The following is a 25,283-nucleotide window of genomic DNA, read 5'->3' as shown; positions in this document are numbered from 1 at the left end:
GGTATCACATTATTCATGTTTGCTCCTACATACAGAGATTAGGTGGTTTTCAAGAGAAAAAGTACTATCTTGATTATTTGAGCTTCGTCCCGAAGTTCATATATTTCTAGCTAAAAAAAATCATCCACTGAAAGACAAATTTACTGACTAAAATTTGGTTTTGCCAATTAGCATTTCTCAGTGATGTATTTAAAAGACTAAACTATTTAAATTTAGGTAAACAAGGCAAACAACTCGTTTTGTTATTATTGATATTGTTGGATTGTTCATAAAGGCGTGTTCTAAAGACAAGTCTTGAAAATATCTTACTTCGCCATTTTCCAATACTTGAAATCTTCGTTACAGATAATAAAATTTATATTAATTCTAAGGTATTGTTACGTTGTAAGAGTCACTGTGATAAATTAGTCAAGCAATTTAATCATTACTTCACAGAAAATTATTCTGAATTTGAATGGATACGCAAACGCTTTCTTGTTGAGTCGTCGATCCAGGACGGACTGAGTAACACCGAACCAGATATTAATAAGTTATGTGGAAATACTCAGGCACAACCTTCTCACTAATTAGTTTGTTATTCTAACTAAAATTAAAACGAAAAAAATTTACTCTTGTTGAATTTTATTTTATCCATTCTTTAAAATTCCACTATATAAGTTATAGTTAATTAGATTAAATAGTTCTTCTTCTTCTTCTTCTTCTTTATAAGCAATTCTGCTTGTTCATTGGCGGATTAATGCCTCTATGGAAGATTCATATATTTATTCATATAACATATTCTGCTTATGAGTTTATTCTATTCTTTTTTTCTTTTTTGTGTCCATTCATTTATATACTGTACGTTACATTTTCTTCTAATGTCTTCACTTGTCTTTCGATATCTCAGCGTATTTCCTGTAATTCTTCTCAGTACTCTCATCTCTGCGGTTTCTAGTAGCCTTTGCGTTGTGGCTGTGTCGGGTCTTGTTTCTGAGGCATATTGGTCTTACACTGGCTTTATAAATACTTGACTTCATCTCAGTGTTAATTTGTCTGTTTTGCCATATAGTGTTATTAAGGCATCCTGACAGTCTACTTGCTTTTTGTACTTCCATTTTGTTGTTTTGGTAAATGTTTTCGATAGTTCTTATAATATTTAGGGGAACTTCTCTATTATACAGTTCTCTATTATCTTTGAGTCTTACTCTGTCAAACGCTTTCTTTAGGTTAATCAGACATAGAAATGCTGGTCTATTATACTCTAGTGATTTCTCAGTAATTTGCTTTATAACGAATATTGTTTTGTTAATAAGCTTTGTTCTTTTCTTTACATTTTTCCTTCACTTCTGTACAAAACCATGGAGTTCTTCGCCTTGGGAACGATTCATTTTTATTTATATTTCTTTCACCAAGAACTTCCTTGGCCGAGGCTAAGATATTAGAGCTTTCTTTTGCCCAGCTTTCTTCGACTCAATCACTTTCTGTGATATACGTGTTTCTGCTTTTTTCGGTTATTCTCTTTTGGAATAGGTATCCTGTGGAGTCATGCTGTAAGCTTTCGACTTTTATCTTTGTGGTGTATTCTGGTGTTTTGTTATCACATATATGTGTTTTAATTCGGTTTTTGTACAATCGCAATTTATGATCAATTTATGATCGCTTTCTATTTCTGCTGATGTTAGTGCTTTTACATACAAAATTTGAGAGGGGTGTAACTCTATTCGACAAAACATAGTCTATCATAGATCTTTGTCCTCTACTGTTTTTAAAAGTGTATTTGTATTGTTCTTTGTGAGGAAGAAATGTATTATTAATACGTATCTCGTTTATGCTGCAGAGGTCCGTCAGAAGGTCTCTGTTTTCATTTCTGTTATTTTCGTTATATCGCTGTTCTATTTCTGGAACTATCCCATTGCCCACACGGGCGTTAAAATCAATCATAATGATTGTTCTTTGGTGCATAGATTGCTATCACATTCAGAGGTTCCAGGTATCTAGTTTAATTTTTACACTTACTATTCTTTCAGAGGTATATTTACATTCTTGTACTTGGTGCAAAAATTTTTTGTGAACTAACAGAGTGACTCCTTCTTTGGCTCTGGCCTTCTTCTTTAATAAGATAGTCTGATAATCATCTAGCATAATTTGACTCTTTCCTTTTTCTACGTCTTTTATAGTGCACATATGTCTATATTTTTTTCTAGAAGCTTCTTTTGTAATTTCCTTCTCTCTTTACGTTCCAAGTACCGATGCGAAGTATATTTCTCGTTTTCCATAAATTCGTTGTCCTCTTTCTCGCGTTAGTCGTCGTAATGAAATCATTCCTGTTCTAAGGCATAATCCTGTTTCTATGAGCTATATGGTTTTAAAGTCTATCAGTAGGGTGCTAACCTGGCTGTAGACCATGTTAAATAGTTATGGTACGAAAAATAATAAAAAGAATTCTGTGGTACATTACTCAAATAGGTTGAGAACCACTGGTTTAGAGCTCAGGATCCTAATAATCAGTTGTTACATTTTCTCTGTCTTGCTCTATGGCGGTGAAAGTTAGACAATGGACTTTGAAACAGAATAAAGAATACATTCCTTTGATATGTCTATATACAGATGGATACTAAGAATTTGATACAAAAAGTTACCAACATACTTCGGCGCTTGAGTAAACATAAAGAACTACTAAGTACGAGATCAAAGAGAAAAAAATACAATACTTAAAAGTATGGGTGTGTTGAGAGGTATAGGATATGAATTACTCCGAATTATAGTACAGGGCAAAAGGTCAGTAGGATATCGCAAAAACTCATGACTGAAGAATATGAGGGAATAGTTTGACCACTCATTCGCAAAAATTTTTCGTGCAGCAGTTTCCGAAACTTCAATTTCCATTTGGATCTCCAACCTTTTTTATGCTCACCCGATAATTTGAAACAACATTACCTATTCTTTATATTTTTAAGATTTTAAGATATTATAATTGTGTGCAGGCGAATTATTAATGTTCAAAATCTTGTCTATCAACAGTTTTGCCAAAAAATTAATTAATAACTAAAAAAGTTAATATTAATATGCAATTAAATTTTATTTTTGATAATATGTAATATTTGATATTATAGTATCTTAATAGTTATGGTTCAAAAGTTAATTTTTTCTGGCTTTCTTTAATGAATTACTATATATATTTTTTAAACAAACCACGAAATATTGCACAAAAATCGTTTTCAAAATACAAATTAAACGAATTATTTTATTTATCCAAACAAAAATATAATATTTTTAAATAATAATTATAGTTTCTTCCGTATAAATGTTGCTAGATAATACTTATACAAAATGTGTTCATATTTGAGACAAGCCATACCGAGCTATAGATATTTTAAAGGTGTAGATCAAAACAGATGCCGAAATGCAAATTTGTTAATTTTCAATTCCGATTAATTATTTTTAGATATAAAACTAAAATAAAATGTGGTTTTGATTTTAAACACTGTATTATATTATCAACTTAAATACAGGGGATAAAAACAATTTAAGGGCAAAAGAAGCAATCAAATAATTAATACGAGAAATAACAATTTAAAACCATCACCAGCATATTAACCGATTGGAACGGGCTGAGTTCCTCTGCACCGTCCAAGTGGGCCGAATAAATACTTCGGCTGGGTACAAGTAACTAATTATAAAATATAATTACTTCGGATTAGCCTTCGATTTGGTATATTTCCATTAAGCGGTGGTTCTTTTTGTTACGTGGATTTAATTAAAACTACTCTTGCTCAGTAGAAATGTATTTCAATTATCAGTAGTATACCCTTAATTGGTTGATAAACAATATAATAATTACTATTTATTTGCTCGTTGCTTGTTTGTATAATAAATATTAACACTTACAGTTATTATTGTTAACATGTGATCGGATGGTTCACCATGCGGCAGTTAAACTTAAGAGCGATGTGTCTTCTCGGACAGTTGAACGTACAAGAGAGAGAATTGTGTGCAATCTTTCGTATCGTCAAATTTTTGGTCTGTAACAAAGGGTGGTTAGGGGTAGGACGCGAGGGCGCTGTTGCCAGTTTGGATCAAATCCGAACATACTGCCCGGCCGTTGAATGTCTCATTCAATAACGAGGTGGAAGGATAAGAAAGGAATGAGATATAATGGTTCAGTTGGAACGTGAGAAGATACAGAAGACCTATGATATATAAACAAGGAAGTAGGCAGGAATAAGAAGAAAGTAATAAACGACAATTAAATTAAGAATCTTGAGGCAAGGGACATAGCTTTGTGATGGGCCTAATGAAGACTCCTTCACTAGTTCGAATCCGTACAGCTCTGACCGGAAAGTAAGGCCTGTGGTCCGACATGACCAAGTCTAGTATGTTCATGTGAAAGCAGTAGAGTGACTACATGTGATTTAGAGGGAAGTAAAATAGGGTGTTTGTGATATTCTAGAATGTCTGCATTTTTTAAGCGTCCACCGACACATAAAAAACCAGAGTTGTTTATGAATGGGCTAAGTGAGAGCATGTTTTTATTTGAGAGTGATTTCCTATTTTGGATTTCAGAGATTTCTGAACTGAAGTGTTGGTGTTGAACAATTTTACAAATTGAGTTAGTGGACGTGAGAAGTTCATCTACAGATAGTGGACCAGTAAGAGTTTTAGTGGGAAATCTTGAATTGTGAATAAATCTGTGAACATATGCCATTGCGTGCACTAGTCTAGAAAATTTAGAAAATCTAAGAAATATTTTATGCCAAAAATTTTCTTCGGTAGGTTTAGTGGTAAGAAGTGAGATTTTTCTCTCGTCTGGTAAGTTGCATTCATTAATTTTTTCATTAAAATGAGCGAGATTTAGATTGGGGTCTTGCAGAAATGAAGGACCTGACCACCATGAATCTAATTTTAAAATGTTTTGGGCTAGTAATCCTCGAGATGGGTAGTCGGCAGCATTTTCTGCAGATTTTATGTGGCGCCACTGAAAGGCATTTGTCAATTCAGTGATTTGAGCAACTCGATTGGAAACAAAGGTATTCCAGCGGGATGCGTGGGATTGTATCCACGATAGTGCTATTCTTGAATCGCTCCACAAATTGACACTAGAGAATGACAGTTTGTTTTCATATATTGATATGATTCTTTTGGTGAGTTTTGAGAGGAGTAACATGGCACAGAGTTCAAGTCTAGGTAGGGTAGTTGTCCGGATAGGGCTTACCCGAGATTTTCCTGTAACCAGTATGCAGGAAACTGTGTTATCAGAGTATACAGTACGAAAGTAAATGCATGCTGCATAAGCCCTTTCGCTACTGTCAGCAAAACCATGAATTTGTATGTGTGCGACTTTCTTATTAAGAAATAGACAGCGTGGGATTTTTAAGGACTTTAAGTGAGGTATACTGTTTACAAAGGTTGTCCATTCTTTTTCCAAAGAGGGAGGCAAGATATCGTCCCAGTCCATTCGTTCAAGGAAAAGTTTCTTAATAAATAACTTTCCATGTAGAATCACAGGAGTTATCAACCCTAAGGGGTCATACATTTTAGCTAAAGTGGATAAAGCAATTCTTTTTGTAACGCGAGTGTTAGTTGGGGCTTCAGGTACTGAAATTGAGAGTGTGTCTGGAGAAGGGTTCCATGAAAGTCCTAAAACTTTATTAGAGGCATCTTCGATTTGGATGTCATATGAAGTGGGTTGATCATTGTTACAATATTTTTCAGTGAACCTTGTGGAATTGGAAACCCATTTATGAGTTGAAATGCAAGCACTACCTAGAACGGTATTTAATTCGTGATATGTGGTTTCTAGGTCAGCTTCAGTTTCGGCACCACAGAGGATGTCGTCTACGTAAGTTTGTGTAAGTAAGGCTTCACAAGCGAGGGGGTATTTTTGGATGTTAGTGGATGCAAGCTCTTTTATAGCCCGAGTAGATAAGAAACTTGAAGATCTGAGGCCGTACGTTACGCTAGTAAGTTCAATGCATTTAAGTGGTTTAGAGGGATCATCTCTCCACAGTATATTTTGCAGGAAGGTTTGATTTGGGTTGATATTTATTTTACGGTACATTTTTTGAATATCAGCAGTACAAACAAATTGGGGTATTCTAAAACGGCAAATGATGTCAAATAAATCAGGTTGTACCTGTGGACCTGTGAGCATAATGTCATTTAAAGAGTTTCCAGAAGAGGATTTACAAGATCCATCAAAAACAACGCGTAATCGAGTGCTGGTACTGCTCTCTTTTATCACGCAATGATGGGGTAAGAAATATTTGTGTTCGGATAAATTATTGTATAGTGTGAGTGGGATATATCGTGCATGATTAAGTGTAATGTATTCATCGATGAACCTTTTGTATTCAAGAAATAGAGAGTGATTTAATTGAAATTTCTTTTCTAAGCTTTCGAATCGTTTTTTAGCGATATGAAAAGAGTCACCTAGTTTGGTATGCTCTGAGGGGCATTTAAGGGGAAGATTTACTTGGAATCGTCCGGTTTCTAAAATTTTAAAGTTTTTCTTGAAGTCAAGTTCAGCAATTTCTTCAGTCGGGGTGAGAAGTTTTTTAGTGGGTATTTCCTCCATTTCCCAGAATTTGGGAAGAAGCGAGTTAAGGGAAGAAGTGTTTTCGGAGATAACATTGGAAGTTTGAGTAAATAAGGATACTCTTTTATTTTTTAGATGATTATGAGGTACATTACCAGCGACAATCCAACCAAAAAAGGTGTTTTGAAGTACAGGAAGATTTTTTCCTAATCTTACGATGCCATCGGTAATGAGTTCGTAGTATTTGTCAGCACCTATCAAAATGTCAATGCTTGAAGTTGAAAAGAACTCACTGTCGGCTAAGGAAATGTTGTGTGGTATTTCGAGCAATTCTAGGGGTATATGTGTCTGCGGTAGTGGGGTAGTTATTCTATCGAGTACGTAACAAGACATGTTAAGTTTATTGCTTTTATTATTAGTAGAGAAAATTGTAAGATTTGCCATTATGTTAGACATGATTGAGCTCTGGGCAATTCCAGAAATTTGAAGTGGTTGTTGGAGGGTTTTACAGCTAATTTTTTCAAAAAGATTCCTTGATATAAAGCTACTTTGACTAGCATTATCGAGAAGTGCCTTGGCTGTTATCATATGTCCTGATTTTGATTGAATAGATATTTTAATTGTTGCTAATAGAACATGACAAGGTTTAGCGGAGAATGTAAGGTCGCCTGTGGTATCTAGAGATACCGCTGTGACAGACTCGGGGTGGATGTTATTGCCAGAGGAGGATGGCATGTCGTCGAATTCTGTATGATTTTTATTAGAATTTAAATTAGGGTTTGATTTTTCTTGAGTTTGATGATAATTATGTTTTCTGGAGTTGGCATCAGAATGTGTTTGATTTGAATTGGATCTCCAATTATGTTGATTGCCTTGAGGATAGGTAGTTCTTTGGCCTTGAGATGTGCCTGGATTGTGAGATGGATGCGAGAAGTTAGTGTTGTGGGTTTTGCGTACGTGCAAGAGAGTGTGATGTTTTTTAGAACAAATCGAGCAAGTTTTAGAGATGCATTCATTGTAAGAATGTCCTGTGCCCAAGCAGTTTGTGCACATGTGTTGAGAATGTGTGAAATTTAATTTATCGGAGTGTGGCAGAGATGAGAAACGTGGACAACGATATATTTTATGAGACAAGTCATTACAGTATATGCATTTAGAAGTGGAAGAATTATTGTAGGTAACATTGGTGTGAAGAGAAGTAGTGCGAGAGAATTTCGGAGAAGGTTTTTCCGTTTTATAGTCACGTGAGTCACTTAAATCACCTAATAAATTGCACCTATCTTCTAAAATGTCTAGAAACTCGTCTAATGTGGGTAAATCTGATTTAATTCTTTTTTCTCCGTATTGTTTCTTGGAGTTATAGTCAATTTTTCTTAACAAAATATAAACTAAGATGATGTCCCAAGTGTCTACTGGAATGTTTAAGTTTTTTAAAGATTGAATGTGTTTTCTTATTGTAGTTACGAAGTCTCTGAGTGTTTGGGCATTAACCTTAGTGAGAGTGGGGTAGTCCAAAATGGATTTTAAGTGTGCGTTGATTATATTTAAGTTATTAGAGTATCGTTTTTCCAAGAGGTCAAGAGCAATGGTAAAATTTTCGTGGGTTAATTCGAGAGAGTCAATTAAGGCAAGAGCTTCATTTTTTAGAGAAGATTTCAGGTATATAAACCGTTGAATATTTGTCAGAGAGGGGTTATCAATGATTAAGGAGGTAAAGAGTTGATAAAATGATATCCATTCATCGTAGTTGCCTGAGAAGATTTGAAGTGATAATTGGGGTAGTTTTACATGAGTAGGCGTGGTTTGTGTAACAGTGGGAGTTTGAGTGGCAAGACTGGGTAGATTTGACTCTACGAGAGATTTGCACTTTTCGCGTAATAAAGTCAAATATTTAAAATAATGTTTTTCCATAAGATCACGATTTTCAAGAGCATCGGCATCGTCAGTGGCTTGTTCTATGTTATCTTGTATAACATTATAACGTTCAAAATGTTTAATTATTGATTCTTCTCTTAGTTGTAATTCTGTTATAGTTAGTTGAGAATCTAAAAATTGATCACACCAATTATATGCTCGCGTTAAAGCCGACTTTGCCGTTGCTCGTTGTTTCTTCAGTGCCTCCATTATTAAATATAGGTTTTAAATCTAAACAAGTATGATATATGCAATTACTAAAAACACCTTAAATTCACTTGCGAAAACACTACCGCGTTTGATATAGCACAACTTTTATAAGCGCCCTGAAAGAAAAACAATACAATACAAACAAATCAATAGAAATATCAATAAATGAGTATTTAAATGTGTTGCACAATATGTGTAGTATATATATAAAATCGTTAAATATATGGAGGCACTGTGAAATCGGTAAGTATAATATTTATGATGTGTAAAAATATTAAAAGTATTTATTTAGTGAAATTTCAAAGATAAATAATAATAAGTTTTTCGCTTGAGCAAATAAATGTTTTTAATTCTTAAAACTAATTATTACAAAGAATTTCTTAACAGAATTATTATTCAAATTTTTATTTTATGCGAAACAATAGTCTTTCTTAGTATCGAAATTATTCTGTGAGCACGTGGGAAGAAAGAACTTTTTCTGTATCTGCAGTCATGAGCGGTGTACCTGATGCCGTGAATTCTCACACAGCCAATGACGCGACGTAGCAATTTGTAGAATATAATATATTTTAAATATATTTGTGTTGAATTTGTTATTTATATAAATCCTAGTTTATAACATATGGGAGAAGGACCATGGAACGGGCTGGGTTCCTCTGCACCGTCCAAGTGGGCCGAATAAATACTTCGGCTGGGTACAAATAATTATAAGGTAATTACTTCGGATTATCCTTCGACTTGGTATATTTCCATTAAGCGGTGGTTCTTTTTGTTACGTGGATTAATTAAACTACTCTTGCTCAGTAGAGATGTATTTTGATTATCAATAGTATACCCTTAATTGTTTGATGAACAATATACTAATTACTATTTATTTGCTCATTGCTTGTGTAATGAATATTAACACTTACAGTTATTATTGTTAAGACGTGATCGGATGGTTCAGAGCGATGTGTCTTCTCGGACAGTTGAACGTACAAGAGAGAGAATTGTGTGCAATCTTTCGTATCGTCAAATTTTTGGTCTGTAACAAAGGGTGGTTAGGGGTAGGACGCGAGGGCGCTGTTGCCAGTTTGGATCAAATCCGAACACCGATAGTTAAACAAGTTGAACAAGACATGTTGAAACAATTACGAAAGTAATTTGTTGCTACGGTAATGGCAAAGTGTGTATAGAATTTATCCCGCAGTGCTAAATGAAATAGTGAAATGAACTTAGATGAACAGAGGTACAAATGAAGAAGATTATAAACTACATCTTATATATATATATATATATATATATATATATATATATATATATATATATATATATATATATATATAAATATATATATATATATATATATATATATATATATATATATATACATTATATATATACATATATTAGAAGTAATTATTTCGATCAAAAAATAAGTTATAAATACGTTGGAATTATCGGGTAAAGTGGTCTCTAATAAAAATCTTTTTTTTTTTAAGATACTCAATATTTCGCTATTTATTTAATAGCGTCATCAGGAGTAGACTGTAAAACAATTTGAACATTACAAAAAATGGCGTACAAATACAGTTTAAAAACACTCACAGAAATTAAAAGATTTCACAAATAAAAACTGACATTGAAGTATTTGGAATAATATTGAATGTCAAGATTAAATTGTCTTAAGCACGTTCGTTACAGCAATACGATAAAAAATTAAAATTACTTCAAATGTAAAAATAAAAATAACAATAAGAGAAACGTTAGAAGAATGATATTTCTTTGATGAATTATTAATGTTAGTTGTTATTAAGGTGAATGTTGGCTATTTTGAATATTTATAAATTTTGTTCAATATATTATGTGTCCGTTTTATAATTTAAAGTGTTTCTATTTTTGTTAATGTAATACATCTCAAGAAATAATCTACTTTTATAGTTATCAGTCTGTGCCAAAATGTGAGCTTTGTTATAGTCTAGCATATGACCAGTGTTTTTATAGTGCTCAACTACTGCGCAAGTATTTTTTCCCAAGCGGCAATCACTTTTATGTTGTGTGATGCGTTGTTTTAGCCATTGTGATGTTTGGCCAATGTAGCTATTTTGAAATCCTAGACACGGTATTTCATAAACATCATTACTTTTATATAAGGTTGGAACTGGGTCTTTGATTTTTGAAAATAGTTGTTTGCTGTTCATGGTATTATATTTAGCTATACTAATATTAGGAACATTTTTGAATATGGATATGACAGAATGAGCTAGACCATTAATAAAGGGGAGTTTTTTATATTTGATTGATTTGTTGTTAGAATCATGGACGGGACGGTCAAAGAAATTACTGCTGTAAATCAGTTTTTTTAAAAATTGTTTAGGATATCCGTTGTTACGAAAAATTTTGTATATTATGTCCAGATTTTTTTGTAAAAAGTTGTCATTAACAATGGAAATTATCCTGTTTTTCATACCTAGTACGGTATTATATTTTTGACAGGTGGTATGATTTGAATAGTAATTTATATACCTGCCTGATGCTGTCCGCTTTTGGTACCAATCCAATGTCAAAATATTGTCATTTGTTCTTATTACTCTTGTGTCTAAAAATGGTATACTAAATATGGTCACGGACATTATAGAATCAAATTTGAACCTTATAAAAGACTACACGACATTATCAAAAGACAATTTTCTACAAATTCTTAGGTTCATTTTTAACAACACTTACTTTAGTTTCAGTGGTAAATTTTATTCTTAAGTTTTTGGAACACCGATGGGTTCCCCGATTAGTCCAATCCTTGCAACTATTGTAACTGATCATCTCTTAGATAATGTGATTACCCAATTACCTTTTGAATTACTGTTTATATATAAATATATCGATGACATCATGTGTGCAGTTCCATCTTATCACATCAATACCACACTAAACATTTTTAATTCATTTAATAAACATCTTCAGTTTACAAATGAAACTGAGACAGATTTTAGTATACCATTTTTAGACACAAGGGTAATAAGAACAAATGACAATATTTTGACATTGGATTGGTACAAAAGCCGACAGCATCAGGCAGGTATATAAATTACTATTCAAATCATACCACCCGTCAAAAATATAATACCGTACTAGGTATAAAAAAACAGGATAATATTCATTGTTGATGACAACTTTTTACAAAAAAATCTGGACATAATATACAAAATTTTTCGTAACAACGGATATCCTAAACAAATTTTAAAAAAACGGATTTACAGCAGTAATTTCTATGACGATCCCGTCCATGATTCTAACATCAAATCAATCAAATATAAAAAACTCCTCTTTATTAATGGTCTAACTCATTCTGTCATATCCATATTCATAAATGTTCCTAATATTGGTATAACTAAATATAATACCATGAACAGCAAACAACTATTTTCAAAAATCAAAGACCCAGTTCCAACCTTATATAAAAGTAATGTTGTTTATGAAATACCGTGTCTAGGATTTCAAAATAGCGACATTGGCCAAACATCACAATGGCTAAAACAACTAAACTAAACTATAACAAAGTTCACATTTTAGCACAGACTAATAACTACAAAAGTCGATTAGTTCTTGAGATGTATTACATTAACAAAAATAAAAACACTTTAAATTATAAAACGGACACTGGACAGTTAAGTATCATATATTGTAACATATTGAACAAAATTTATAAATATTAAAAATAGCCAACATTCACCTTAGTAGCAACTAACCTTAATAATTCATCAAAGAAATATCATTCTTCTAACGTTTCTTTTATTGTTATTTTTATTTTTACATTTGAAGTAATTTTAATTTTTTATCGTATTGCTGTAACGAACGTGCTTAAGACAATTTAATCTTGACATTCAATATTATTTCAAATACTTCAATGTCAGTTTTTATTTGTGAAATCTTTTAACTTCTGTGAGTGTTTTTAAATGTATTTGTACACCATTTTTTGTAATGTTCAAATTGTTTTACAGTTTACTCCTGATGAAGCTATTAAATAAATATTGAGTATCTTAGAAAAAAGAAAGATTTTTAATAGAGACCACTCTATATATAATATATATATATATATATATATATATATATATATATATATATATATATATATATATATATATATATATATATATATACATATATATATACATATATATATATACATAAATCACACTTAATAAGCAGTATGCAACTTAACCGTGTGAAATCTGCTGACCCCGTACATTTTCTTGGTGCATATCGCAACCTAAAATTAATATCAGTATAATGTTGATATATGGATTACCTTGTAGTTTTAAAGGCAGGTCCTAATTTGATGTATAGGTTAGATTACCAGCACAATTTTGCAATGCTACATTCTCTCACATACACACGATACCACGTACCTTGCATTTAGCCCACTTAATTTATGTTAAACCAAGATATTAAATAAAGCAAAAAACATGATGTGTAATTGATTATGTCGGCACTTGTCGATTGAAGATTCAGTTTTTAAATAAAACCCTGAATGCTACTCTTTTCCAAACCATCACAAATTTAACTGTGTTTTGGTAGCAACATGATTGACTTAGTACTAAACATATACAACAATTTAGAGGTGTAGATTGAATATATTTATTAAAACATAATGAGATCGTTCAGAATTATCAATTTTTATCTATAGTGTGCGTCTAAAGTCTTCATCCTCCCGTAGCTCAGGAAAATAAGTAAAAAAATCTTAAGGACTTTTGTATTATTTTTTTGTATTTTGTGTATCTTTACACATTTTTTAATAGCTTATAGCAAGAAAACCTATATGTTTTCTGCAAATATTTTGTCAGTTGTTTTTTGTTGTTTTCGATTTTTTTACTAATAAAAAGGTATGTATTTGAAACCAAACCTTTAAAATTTTATCTTTTAAAAGGTTACGAAAACTTCAAAATGAGTTATTATAGAAGTTGTAAATATCATTTGTTACTTCGAAAGTATAAAATAATGCAAAAATCGTTCAAAATGTGTAAAAGATTAATAGAAATCAACATATACCTTTGTTATTGTAAAAAAAATTGTATCTTATGTGATGTGATGTGATGTGGAGTGATGCTTAACGAACTCTCGAAATTTATGATCCGTTAATTATTTTGTTTATCCCAGAGCTTTTTTGCAATAATAAAAGTCAGAAAATAAATGGCATATATGGTAATTCTACGCAGAATATGTACGAAAAAATAAAAAAGACATTTTAATTAATAAAAAATACTTCTATAAAATTACTGTCATTTAAAGCTTCTAAACTTTTACAATAATTTTTAAACTGTTACCGTCTTAGATGAAATCTTTTTTCTAATCGAAAAACTGTCATTCTTACACAAATTAAAAAAACGTAATTAGCGCCATTTTAATTATTAGGATTTAAAGTTTTCATATAGAAGTTGTGAAAAAGATTGTACTTTAACAAGATCGTCGAAGTTTTTAAAAATAAAAATCAAAAAGCAACTTTTTTACTACAACTTTCTATATATCCGGTTCTTATCGATGGATTTAAATTTTTTTACATTTTTATGTACTTTTAGACTACATAAAAAATGTGCAATTAGTTAATAAATTAGTTATTAAATTAACAGTCAAATTCGTTTAAACAATAAAATAAAATAACTATTGATACAAAACAAAATTTGATAAAAAAAGATTACCCAAAATCATTTTTTGTAGTATTGTTATTAGGCGAGGTAACGAAGCAATAAACCTACTGTTCGCTGTGAAACGTTTTGCATTCGAAAGTGCCAGGAAACTTTATGAACAAAATTCATGGTGGTAAAATGAAAATTGCATTTTTTACATTTGAAAAATGCATTGTCAAAGTACATAGAAAATGAAAAATTTGCAACCAAGAAAATTTCGATACGAAAGGGTTTAATTTTGTTAGTGAGGGGTTTTTGAGGTCGCTGAATACAATTATGGTAACGATGATGGTCCTTGAGCTACCTGGTGGCTAGGATTTACCTAGTCTCCCGGAGAATATTATTTTTATCTAAATCAGTCGACAGTCATAACTCGTGGGTTCTAGAGGCCGCTGCAGACGAATATTATAACAGCGATGACCTTTGAGCTACCATCGTCGAGCTGGTGTCCAGGGTGAACCTCGTCTTCTGTAGTTTTATATTATTTTGATTCGAAATCAGTTAAAAGTCATTACTTGGGGGTTTTCGAGGTCGATGAAGACAAACGTTATGACAGCGAGGATCCTCGAGCTACATGGAGCCCAGTGCGTACCTCTTCTCTTGGACTTTTATGGTATTTTTATTCGAAATCAGTCAAAAGTCTCGGGGATTTTTAGGATTGCTGAACACGAACATTATGACGGCGATGATCTCCTAGGTATCTGGTGGCCAGGGTAGACCTCGTCTCCTAAAGTTTTTTTTTAATTTTCTGCTTGTTGATGTATCCCTACTTCTTCTATCTGCTCGTGGTCGCCACACTGTTATTTTTTTGGGTCCATTGCCCATCATTTTTTCTGGCTACGTGGTCCATTCAGTTCTACTTCAGCCATGCTACATGCTCTGTAACATCTGTGACGCTTGTCTAATCTTTTGATTAGATTTTTGTTGAACTCTGAGTTAAAAAAATAGTCTAATATATTCACAACCTCCCTTCGAACTAATTATTCCACGAACTCTGTATATTTTTTTATTAATTCCGGTTCAACAATTCGCACTGTCAAGGTACGACCACCCATTGAGAAATAGAATAAACACATGTGCGGATGCTCCTATTTTCTAAACAAGCAATAGGCAGTAGTATCTTTTGGTTGTCACCACAAGAAAACCAAATAACGCCGTCGGTAAAATTTATTTTTATGTATTTGTATGTATGTATAAAATACAGATTTGTAATTGTCGTGAAAAAAATTTTCTTTTTAAATTCTTGAAAAAATGTCAGCCTTACAGTTATGAATAGATTCCATCTACAAGCAATAGTTTAAAACTTATTTTAAATGTTTTAAGTATAAGCCAAAGATGATATTTACAAAAAAAATTCTGTTAATAAAAGTGATCTTTTTCCCTTTTTGGAACTTTAGGCTTGGGACTTTGGGATAATAAAATAAAATAACTTTTAAATTAATTAGGAGATTGATCTGAAATTTTGATTTTGCCTCAGGTTGGATTTTGCCTCATTTTGTTGTATTCGGAGCCACAAATTAATTATACAACTTCTCTAATAATCCATTTTTAAGCTTTTGCAAAAAAATAGAATATTCATGTATGTACCAGTTACACACCATTGTTGTAATGGTATGAAACGCAAGAATTGAGGTTTTCACAGTTAATTGTTAATAATTAAAAAACAACTCCGAAATCTTTGCAGATAACATATAGGTTTTTTAAAACTCCGTAATATGATTGTTTTTATTTATTTCCTTAAGCACCGTCATACTTTATGACCCATAAATCTTGAAATAAAAAATATCTGGGCATCTGAACTATGCCATATGTTCATTTTTCTTTCAGTTATGTAATCACCCAAAATGGCGGATGGGCATCATTTTGTAAGGTGTAATTTTAAATCGGATGTATGGCTAAGTAATTCCTAATTTGGAAGCCCGTTTAAGTTTTATTTAATGACGCCCACACAACTATCGGTTTCTTCCCAAAAAATCTAAAATAGCCATTTCAATTATTGGCATTTAGACAAGGCGAAAAGCTCGGACTCGTTCGGAAAACTATTCTCATAAGATTTTTTTGCATAATCACTTTTATGCGATACTCCAAAAAAAGGTTCAATAGTTCAAAACGAAAGGTTGTTAAAATTGTTTTTTTTTTTAACAAATTGTAACAATCAATTTTTTCGGCCCGGACAAATTTTTTTTGAATTCTTTAGATCATCGCGAATAAAATTTTTCTGTAAACTTAATAGTTTTCAAATTATACAACATTTAAAAACTGAAAAAAAAAACGCGATTTTTAAGGCTCAGAAACACAAGTAAAAAATATAATTTTTTTAATAACCAAGGACATTAAAGTTCTAACTTGTTCTATCATTTCCTGACAAAAAAATTTTGACTCATTTCATTTTAAAATACTGTTTTTAATCGTTAATAAAGCGCTTATAAAAAGAGAGAAACAAGATCTATGACACAAATTCGTGCTGGTTTGAATTCTCATTGTACAAATGAGCGCCCGACCTGTCATACGTGCTTTATTAACAATTAAAAAACAATGTTTTAAAATTAAATAAGCTCAGAATTTTCATCGGTATCTGATACAAAAAGGCTTGAACTTGAATTTAGGCACTTGATGATTTCAAAAATTATATTTTTTACTTGTGTTTTTGAGTCTTGAAAACTGTCATTTTGCGTTTTTTTTTTCATTTTTTAATTATTTAAAATTCGAAAGCGATCAACTTTGGAGAAAACTTACAAGAGACCTTTTTTTTTGTTCATTATGATCCACAAAACCTAAAAAATCTTGGCCAAAAAAATTGATTTTTACAATTTGTTTAAAAAAAGTTGTTTAATAAATTTGAACAACTTTTTGCCAGGGCGACCTTTGAACCTTATTTTGGTTTATCTTATGAAAGTGTATATGCAAAAAAATCTCATGCGAATATTTTTTCGAACGAACCCGAGCTTTTCGCCTTGTCTAATTAGATAAATAATTGCGGTATCTTTTCTGAACAAAAAAAAAATTAAGTTGATAATTTTTTGGTTAACTAAGTAACTAATAATATTTGTTCGGACTCAATGATTCAATCATTAAAAACGGCTGACACGCGTCATTTTGATATTATCCATTGATTTAAGTTTCGTTGTTTAGAAAAGCAGATGGGGCAATTGTTTAACTAATAATAATATTTGAAATGAATGCTTGAGGTTTTAAACTGAAATTGATAATTCTGTAAGTGTCGTGGAAAAGAATTTAGAACTAAAATTTAAAATATCTAGTATTACAAAAATTCGATATGAACCTATTTAAGTTATACAAACAATGGACACAAGTATCTTAGTTTCTTTTCTTGAAATTTATTGACTTAATTTTTATGGTTTCGAAAAAAAAAAGAGGGGGGACTTTAGACGCAATTAGTTTTATCTCGTGTATGCAGGATTTTAACCTTCTTGATTTATAGATGGTTGCTTCCTAGAATATGAAGTACGTATGTGAAGTCGATTTTTTGTTTTCAAATGATTTCCTGTTTGATAGTTGTTGTGTTCTTGTTTTGTTTTATTTTTTCATATTTTTCTATTTACGAGGAATATCACGGGATGTTTACACCGACTATGTACAATATCAGCAGACATAAAATATAACAAAACAAAGTCAAAAAGATTCAGCAAGAAAAATATAAAACTTCTGAAAATTGTTCAGCAGACACAGAAATCTTCTAAACAAGCATAGGAGTGCTCAAAGAACAGTTTCAACATAACTGACTTATTCGCATGTGCGCTTCAAATTCTGGGATGTAAACTTAAAAATATAACCTATAACAAAATTCGAGCCTAAGGCTATGGCTCCACGAGCGACAGATTGTCGCTAGCAGTAGCAGTAAAATTACGGCGGCAGTAAAGCAGTAAAATCATGGCTCCACGAGCGATAGTTTACAGCGCGCATATCGCCGCGTTTTGGTCTTGTAGTGGCTCCATGAGCGTTAATATGACGCAGCTACAATCAGTGGTCCGTTTATATAATGTCCGTGTATATAGCAGATAAAATAAATAAATAAATAAGTAAAATAAATTCACACCGATAATACAATAATATGGTATGGATAATATATCATTTCAACAAAAAGTTGCTTTAATATTGGCATTGTGCCGTCGTCGTAGGGTTAAAAAACAACGGAAATGATGGATTCACGCTGTACTAGTGCCTAGACAGAGGGAAAATTTTTTCTTTTACACAACAAATTAAAAGAATATCCTGACAAGTTTTTTGAATATTACAGGATGTCAGTGTCTTCTTTAATTTTTTATTATGTGAAATAGAAGATGTCATACGAAAACAGGATACATCATTGCGTGATAGCCTAAGCCCAGAAGAAAAATTAGCAATTACCTACCTTAAAGTAAGATTTCAAATTACATATTTTATAATCCTATACGTGTATCTACCTAAAAATAAAAAAAAAACAAAATATTTAACTTTCATTAGAATAAAAAGGGGCCGCCACCACTTCTTATCTCTGCGTATTCTGTAATTAGCTACCGAATTATCAAGTAGGTCGACGGCTCCCATTTGTCGATAATATTCATTTATCATATTGGGTTGATGTAATGAATCTTCCTTTTCCAATATCTAACTTGCTTTTTTATGTTACAATAATTTAAAAAATTCTAATGCGACATAAAATCTGCTTTGTTGCATTCTTTTATTTATGAATCACGCCAAGCTATCGAAAATGAAACATTAGTGAAGGATAATAAAATTTTACTATAAACAATAATATTAAAATTTTATTTATATGACATGATTAGACAACCACTTATATAGAAATGAATCACCAGTTCGAAGAAGGAAATTCAAAAAAATGGATTTTCGGGAAATCAATAAAAACTGTTTATTCTCTCTATTCAACTTTTTCTTGTTTAATAATGGCATCTATTATAAAGTACAGTTTGATACGGTTAATTGGGATTGAAAAAAAAAACCATCCGCTGATTTTTGTTATCTAGAATACCGATAAAGAAAATATTGGATTCCTTTCTTTCTTAGAACTTATAATTTTTTGTTATGATTTGAGACACAAAATTGTATGAAAAAACTTTAAAGTAATTTATAAAAACAAAGAAACAACTTAACAAACACGGAGAAATAAACAAACAAGAACAAAAATATCCGATTAAATGACAATTACCGCTACAAGCGACAAATTACTGCTAGTGGAGCCACAAACGCGCTGCAAAAAAAATAGGTCCGGATCTATTCGAACGCGACACGACCTTGACGACGCGTCTCGGTCTCGAAACGAAGCGACAATCTACAGCGCGTGGAGCCACTCAGTATTACTGCTGTTGTTTTCATTTATCAAGCTACATTTTACTGCTACTGCTAGCGACAATCTGTCGCTCGTGGAGCCATAGCCTTAAACTGACATATTATACATAAATTTGAGGTTCAAAAATTGAGACAAATGTCTTTCGTGTTTATCCACAACATATAAAAAGTAGTATAGTTATTGAAATAAATATTAAACATTAGTAACTTTTTAACTACTTTTTACTTAAAAAAAAAGTTTGTTAAACGCTTAACACAATTTTTTATTTTATTTCTTCTTTTTATTTTATTGTATTGTGCGGCTAGATAACTTGTTATTGTTATTGGTTAAAAATAATATGAAACAAAAATGATCGTATTTACTTTAGTTTTAGATAACAACAATATTTTATGACAAAACTTATTATTTTACACAAATTTAATAACTAAGGTTGTGTGCACTTAACATACGAAATAAATAAATAAATGATACAGTTTACATAATTAATCGTAAAATAAGAAACAATCAATTTTACTATTAGCTAAAATAATCCAGGGATATGAGTTATGAGTGTTTTTTGAGGACACCAATTGTAACAAGTAATCGACAAGTGATTTAGGTATTAAAGGTATATACAAAAAACCTTCTGTTCCTTATAACAGGTTGAGGACTTGTGTTGTTAACAAAAAACGTCAAAAATGTGTACTTTTAGGTTTTTTTTAGCTATAAACAAAAACCACCATTTTTAATTTTAAAAGTAAAAAATTAAAAACCTTATTTTTACTCATCAATGAAATTTAAAATAATGGGTTATATAAGTATTTGAGTTATTTGTTGCTCCGTAAACTCCAATGAGTGTAAAAAAAATCAATTTTATAAAATTAAAGTAACAGTAAATTCGACAATATTTAATCTACAGCTTTGCAATTTCGTGAAAAGGAGTGTATTATAGTACACTATTTGTCAAACAAACTTTAGACCGATTGATGCATCATTTTTGTAAAATGCAGAAACTTATTAATTTACAGCAATTCTGCGGATGTCTGTTGAAAGAGAAAAATTATCTAATTAATTTATTAGAAGTGAAAAACAATATTTTTTTCTATTCTTCTTCTCATGGCGCTGTCTCCTTTCGAAGGTTGGCGATCCAAATGGCAATTGTAGTTTTGGAAACTGCTGCGCGAAAGATTTCTGTGGATGAGTGCTCGAACCATCTCCTCAGGTCTTTCAGCCACGAGTTCTGGCGTCTTCCTACTGATCTTTTGCCCTGTACTTTTCCTTCCAGTATAACTTGAAGTAATTAATATCTTTCGCCTCTCAACACATGACCCAAGTATTGCATTTTCCTTTCTTTGATTATTCTTAGTAATTCTTTTTGTTTACACATGCGACGAAGTACCTCAACATTAGTAACTCTTTGTACCCATAGAATTCTCAACATTCGTCTGTATATATACATCTCAAAGGCATCTATTCTTTTTTCTATTTCAGAGTCCATTGTCCAACTTTCACAGCCATACAGTAAGACAGAAAAAACGTAACGTCTGATCATTCGGATTATAAGCTGTAGAGTAAGGTCTGATCTTGTAAAACATGTTTTCATGCTCATGAATGTTTTCCTTGCTTGTTCGATTCTTGATAGGATTTCTTTTTTTGGATTACACTGACTATTGATATTTGCTCCCAAATGTTTTATGGAATTTACCTGTTCTATTATTTGACCGTTGGCATACACCTGTACGTTTATTGGTGTCTTTTGAAAATACTAAAGTTTTAGTTTTGGAAACGTTTAGATGTAAACAGAACATTTCGCTGTGGTGAACTACCCCATTTATTATATTTTGTAGTTCTTGTGCGTTGCTTGCTATTAAGACGGTATCATCAGCATATCTGATGTTGTCTATGCTGATTCCGTTAATCTTAATTCCGCCTTGGACCTCGTCTAATGCTTCTCTGAATATAGACTCCGAATACAAATTAAACAGTAGCGGTGATAAGACGCAACCCTGTCTTACTCCTCGTCGGATTTGTGTCTTCGGATGTTGTGTACTCTATTTCAATTGTTGCCGTTTGGTGCCAGTATAGTTCTGAGATAATTCGCAAGTCTTGTTCGTCAACTCCAGTTGTTCTCAGAATTTCGATCATCTTTTGATGGTTAACGATAGTCAATAAAACATGCATATACATCTACACTCATGTCTCTGCATCGTTGCGTTAACACATTTAAAGCCAAAAGAGCCTCTCGTGTTCACAATCCGTTTCGAAATCCGAATTAAGTGTCACTCATCTGGAACTCACACTTCTTGTAAATTCGTGTATGGATAATTCTGAGAAAAGTTTTAAGGACATGAGACAGCAAGCTTAATATTCGATAATCATCGGATTGTGAGGAATTCGATTTTTTTGGTAATGCTACGAATGTTGATTTTAGCCAGTCTGTTCGTATTTTACCTGTGTCATATATCTTATTGAATAGTGCTGTTATTAAATCTAGGCTTTTACTTTCGTTATCTGGAATTAGTTTTAGTATTTCAACATTGATATTGTCTGGACCGGTGGCTTTTCCATCTTTCTGAGATTTTACTGCGTGAATCACTTTTTCTTTGGTTATTTCTGGGTCTTTTTCATTTATTCGATTATCTGTGGATGGTGGAGAACGAGGTCTATCGTCATCAAAAAGAGTTTGTATGTATTCTTTCCATCTCTCTAGTTTGTCTTCTGTACCCATAATTATTTCGTTATCATTTTTTAATATTGTTCCTTGTCTCTTTTTGTGTCTACCTGTCATTTCTTTTACTTTTTTATGAATATTAAAGGTGTCGTATTTTTCCTGAAGTTGTTCGATTTCCAGGCATTTTGTTGACATCCAGTTTTCTTTCGCCTCCCTGCACTTTTTTCTAATGATTTTGTTGATTCGCTTGTATTCTATTGGGCTTGTTTTATGTTTTCGTCTTACGTCCATGAGGTCCATGATCTCTTGCGTTATCCATTCTTGTTTTTTGTTGTGTTTTATGAGCCCGATGTCTTCTTCTTGTATCTCTGTTATTTTTGTTTTTAGAGCAGTCCATGTTACTTCAATGTCTGTCTGTAATTTCTATTATAAAATTTTATTGGAAAAAAGTTGTTTTTTGACCTTTTACAAACATTTAAAAATAGAAACATGATTTGTTCTGATATGAAAAGCTAACATTTTTACACGAACTTGTGTTGAAAAAGTTGAAAGTGACCTTTTTTTTTTAGTTGATATCTCCTTTGTTTATATAAATTAAGAATTTTAACAAGCGCGATTTTTGTGAAATTTTTGTTTTTCTATAAGGAAAGTTCTGGCAAATCTTTAACAGTGAAGCTAAAATGAAAAACGTTGGAGGTCAGTGGAGGGGAACCTTCAAAACCGTGCTCACAAAAATTGATATCTCATTAATTTAAAATTTTTTTAAGCCCATTTGGATGATTCTTTTTTAATTTGTTGTACCTTTTTACGTATAGTCCAAATATGCAATTTGTTTAGTTATAAAGTTACAAATAAACAAATTAATTTGTTCAATTTTTTGAAACATCAATATTTGTGTGTGATTCTTGTTTATGCATGCATAAGTAGTTTATATATTCAATATTTATAATAATTCTTCTTCTTCTTCTAATGGCGCTACAACCCTTTGTGAGTCTTGGCCTGCTTAACAATGTTCTTCCATTCTGCCCTGTCGGATACTTTCCTTCGCCACTGCCTGATGTTCATGGCTTTAAGATCCCTCTCTACGTCGTCTATCCATCTTTTTATTATTATTATTTCATTATTATTATTTCATTTATAATAATTATTTAAACAATATTTAGATTAAAATTTAAATATTTTAAAAACTTTATTAAATTTTCACGAAAGTTTGTCAAATATATCAATTCAAATTAATCAAAAAATGTTTTGGGAAATTTAGATATTTAAAGTATAATTTAAATAACTGTTGATAAAATATAATATTATTTATTAAAATATTTTATTAAATAATGATTATTTAAACTATTTAATCATGTATTAACAAGAATCATAAAAATTTTGATATTTTCCAAAAAAAATTAATGTTTAAACAGATGAATTTGTTTATTTATAAGTTTATAAATAAACAAATTGCATATTTGGACTGACATAAGTAAACATTTTTTATAAAATAAATTTGAGGAACAGATTTTAATTTTTGTGAGGACGGATTTGAAAGTTCACTCTTCACTGTCCCCTAACAGTTTTCATTTTAGCTATACTTTTAAAGCTTCGGCAGGACTTTCCTTATGAAGCTATTGTTTAAATTTTTTTTTTGTCAAAAAAGTAAGCGTTTTGTGTTTCAAATAGCGTTTGTTAGAATTCTTAGTTATTATACACAAAAAAGATTTGAATTTTTGAAAAAAAAATGACTGACGTGTGTTCCATATTATCCCAGAAAAACTTTTTTAAATTCGTGTAAAAATGCTCTTCATATCAGAAGAAATCATGTTTCTATATATACCAGCAACAAAGTTATTGTAAATGTTTATAAGGTGAAAAAAACCTTGTTTTGAAATAACATTTTATAATAGAAAAAAATATTTTATTCACTTTTAATGAACTAATTAGATAAAACAATTCTTGCCCTTTCAATAGACACCCGCAGATTCGCTGTAAGTTTATTAGTTTCTGCATAATGTTATAAACAATTAGCTCTAGATCTGCTACTAAGAGGTTTATGGTTTAAACCTAGACGTAAATATTAATATTAATTAATAAATTAATTATTAATTAATGTGTAAGATTTAACTATATAGACAAGAGCTGACATCATCTAACCTAATGAATATTGGTTAAGTGATAAAGAATGGCTCTTGAAGATATTTCCAATTATTTTTAAATACATCATCTAAATGTGAGTGCCACAATCTCCTTTTCAAGAAGAAAAATATACACCCCAGTAAGTATAACATTATCTTCCTCTTATAGTGCCTATCCGTTGCGGATGTTGGCGATTATCATGGCAATCTGTATTTTGCGAACTGCTACTCTGAAAAGATTTGTGGTTGTTGTGTTAAACCACGTACGTAGATTTTTCAGCCAGGAAATCCTTCGCCTTCCTGGTTCCCGATTTCCTTCTACTTTTTCTTGTAGAAAGAATTGCAGCAACCGATATCTTTCGCTGTTTCTCATGATGTGACCGAGGTATTCGATTTTGACTGTTTTATTGTGGTTAACAACTCTTTTCCTTTTTGCATGCCTAATAAAACGTCCTGGTTAGTGACGTGGTCGGTGTAGGATATCTTCAGGATTCGACTATTAAGCCACATTTCGAAAACCTCAATTTTCTTACAGGTAGCGTCTGTGAGAGTCCACAACTCAACTCCGTACAGGAAAGATATAACATCGTAGTAACATGATTTTTATGGGTACTGATAAATGATGGCATTTGAATAGCTTAGCCATTTTTTGAAATGCAGATCTTGCTTTCTCTACCCTACATTTGATATCTAAGGAATGGTCCCAATTTTCATTGACGTTCGTACCAAGGTAGGTGTATGTTTTTACTCTTTCTATTGTTTGATCATTCACACTGATTATTTCAATTTGCTGTTCCTTCTTAGAAATCACCATACATTGTTTTCTTAATATTCAGAATACCACCGTGTCATCCGCATATCTGATATTATTGATACATTCTCCGTTAATTCGAATTCCGGCTTC

At 31.5% G+C, this 25,283-nt stretch overlaps 1 protein-coding gene and 1 long non-coding RNA gene across 6 annotated transcripts in view; one reads left to right on the top strand and one right to left on the bottom strand.

The window, feature by feature from the left end:
* The window catches only part of LOC140434679 (uncharacterized), a 64,835-nt gene extending 60,368 nt beyond the window's left edge, over positions 1 to 4,467 (bottom strand). The window contains exon 1 of the long non-coding RNA XR_011950070.1: positions 3,868 to 4,467. This is a non-coding gene — a long non-coding RNA (uncharacterized lncRNA). The remainder of the gene's footprint in view (positions 1 to 3,867) is intronic.
* The window catches only part of rut (adenylate cyclase rutabaga), a 933,824-nt gene that overhangs the window by 737,110 nt on the left and 171,431 nt on the right, over positions 1 to 25,283 (top strand). The gene's annotated exons all lie outside the window — the stretch shown is intronic.

Source organism: Diabrotica undecimpunctata, chromosome 2 (assembly GCF_040954645.1).
Source record: "Diabrotica undecimpunctata isolate CICGRU chromosome 2, icDiaUnde3, whole genome shotgun sequence".
NCBI classification, from domain to species: domain Eukaryota; kingdom Metazoa; phylum Arthropoda; class Insecta; order Coleoptera; family Chrysomelidae; genus Diabrotica; species Diabrotica undecimpunctata.
This window is presented reverse-complemented; position numbering and strand designations above follow the sequence as displayed.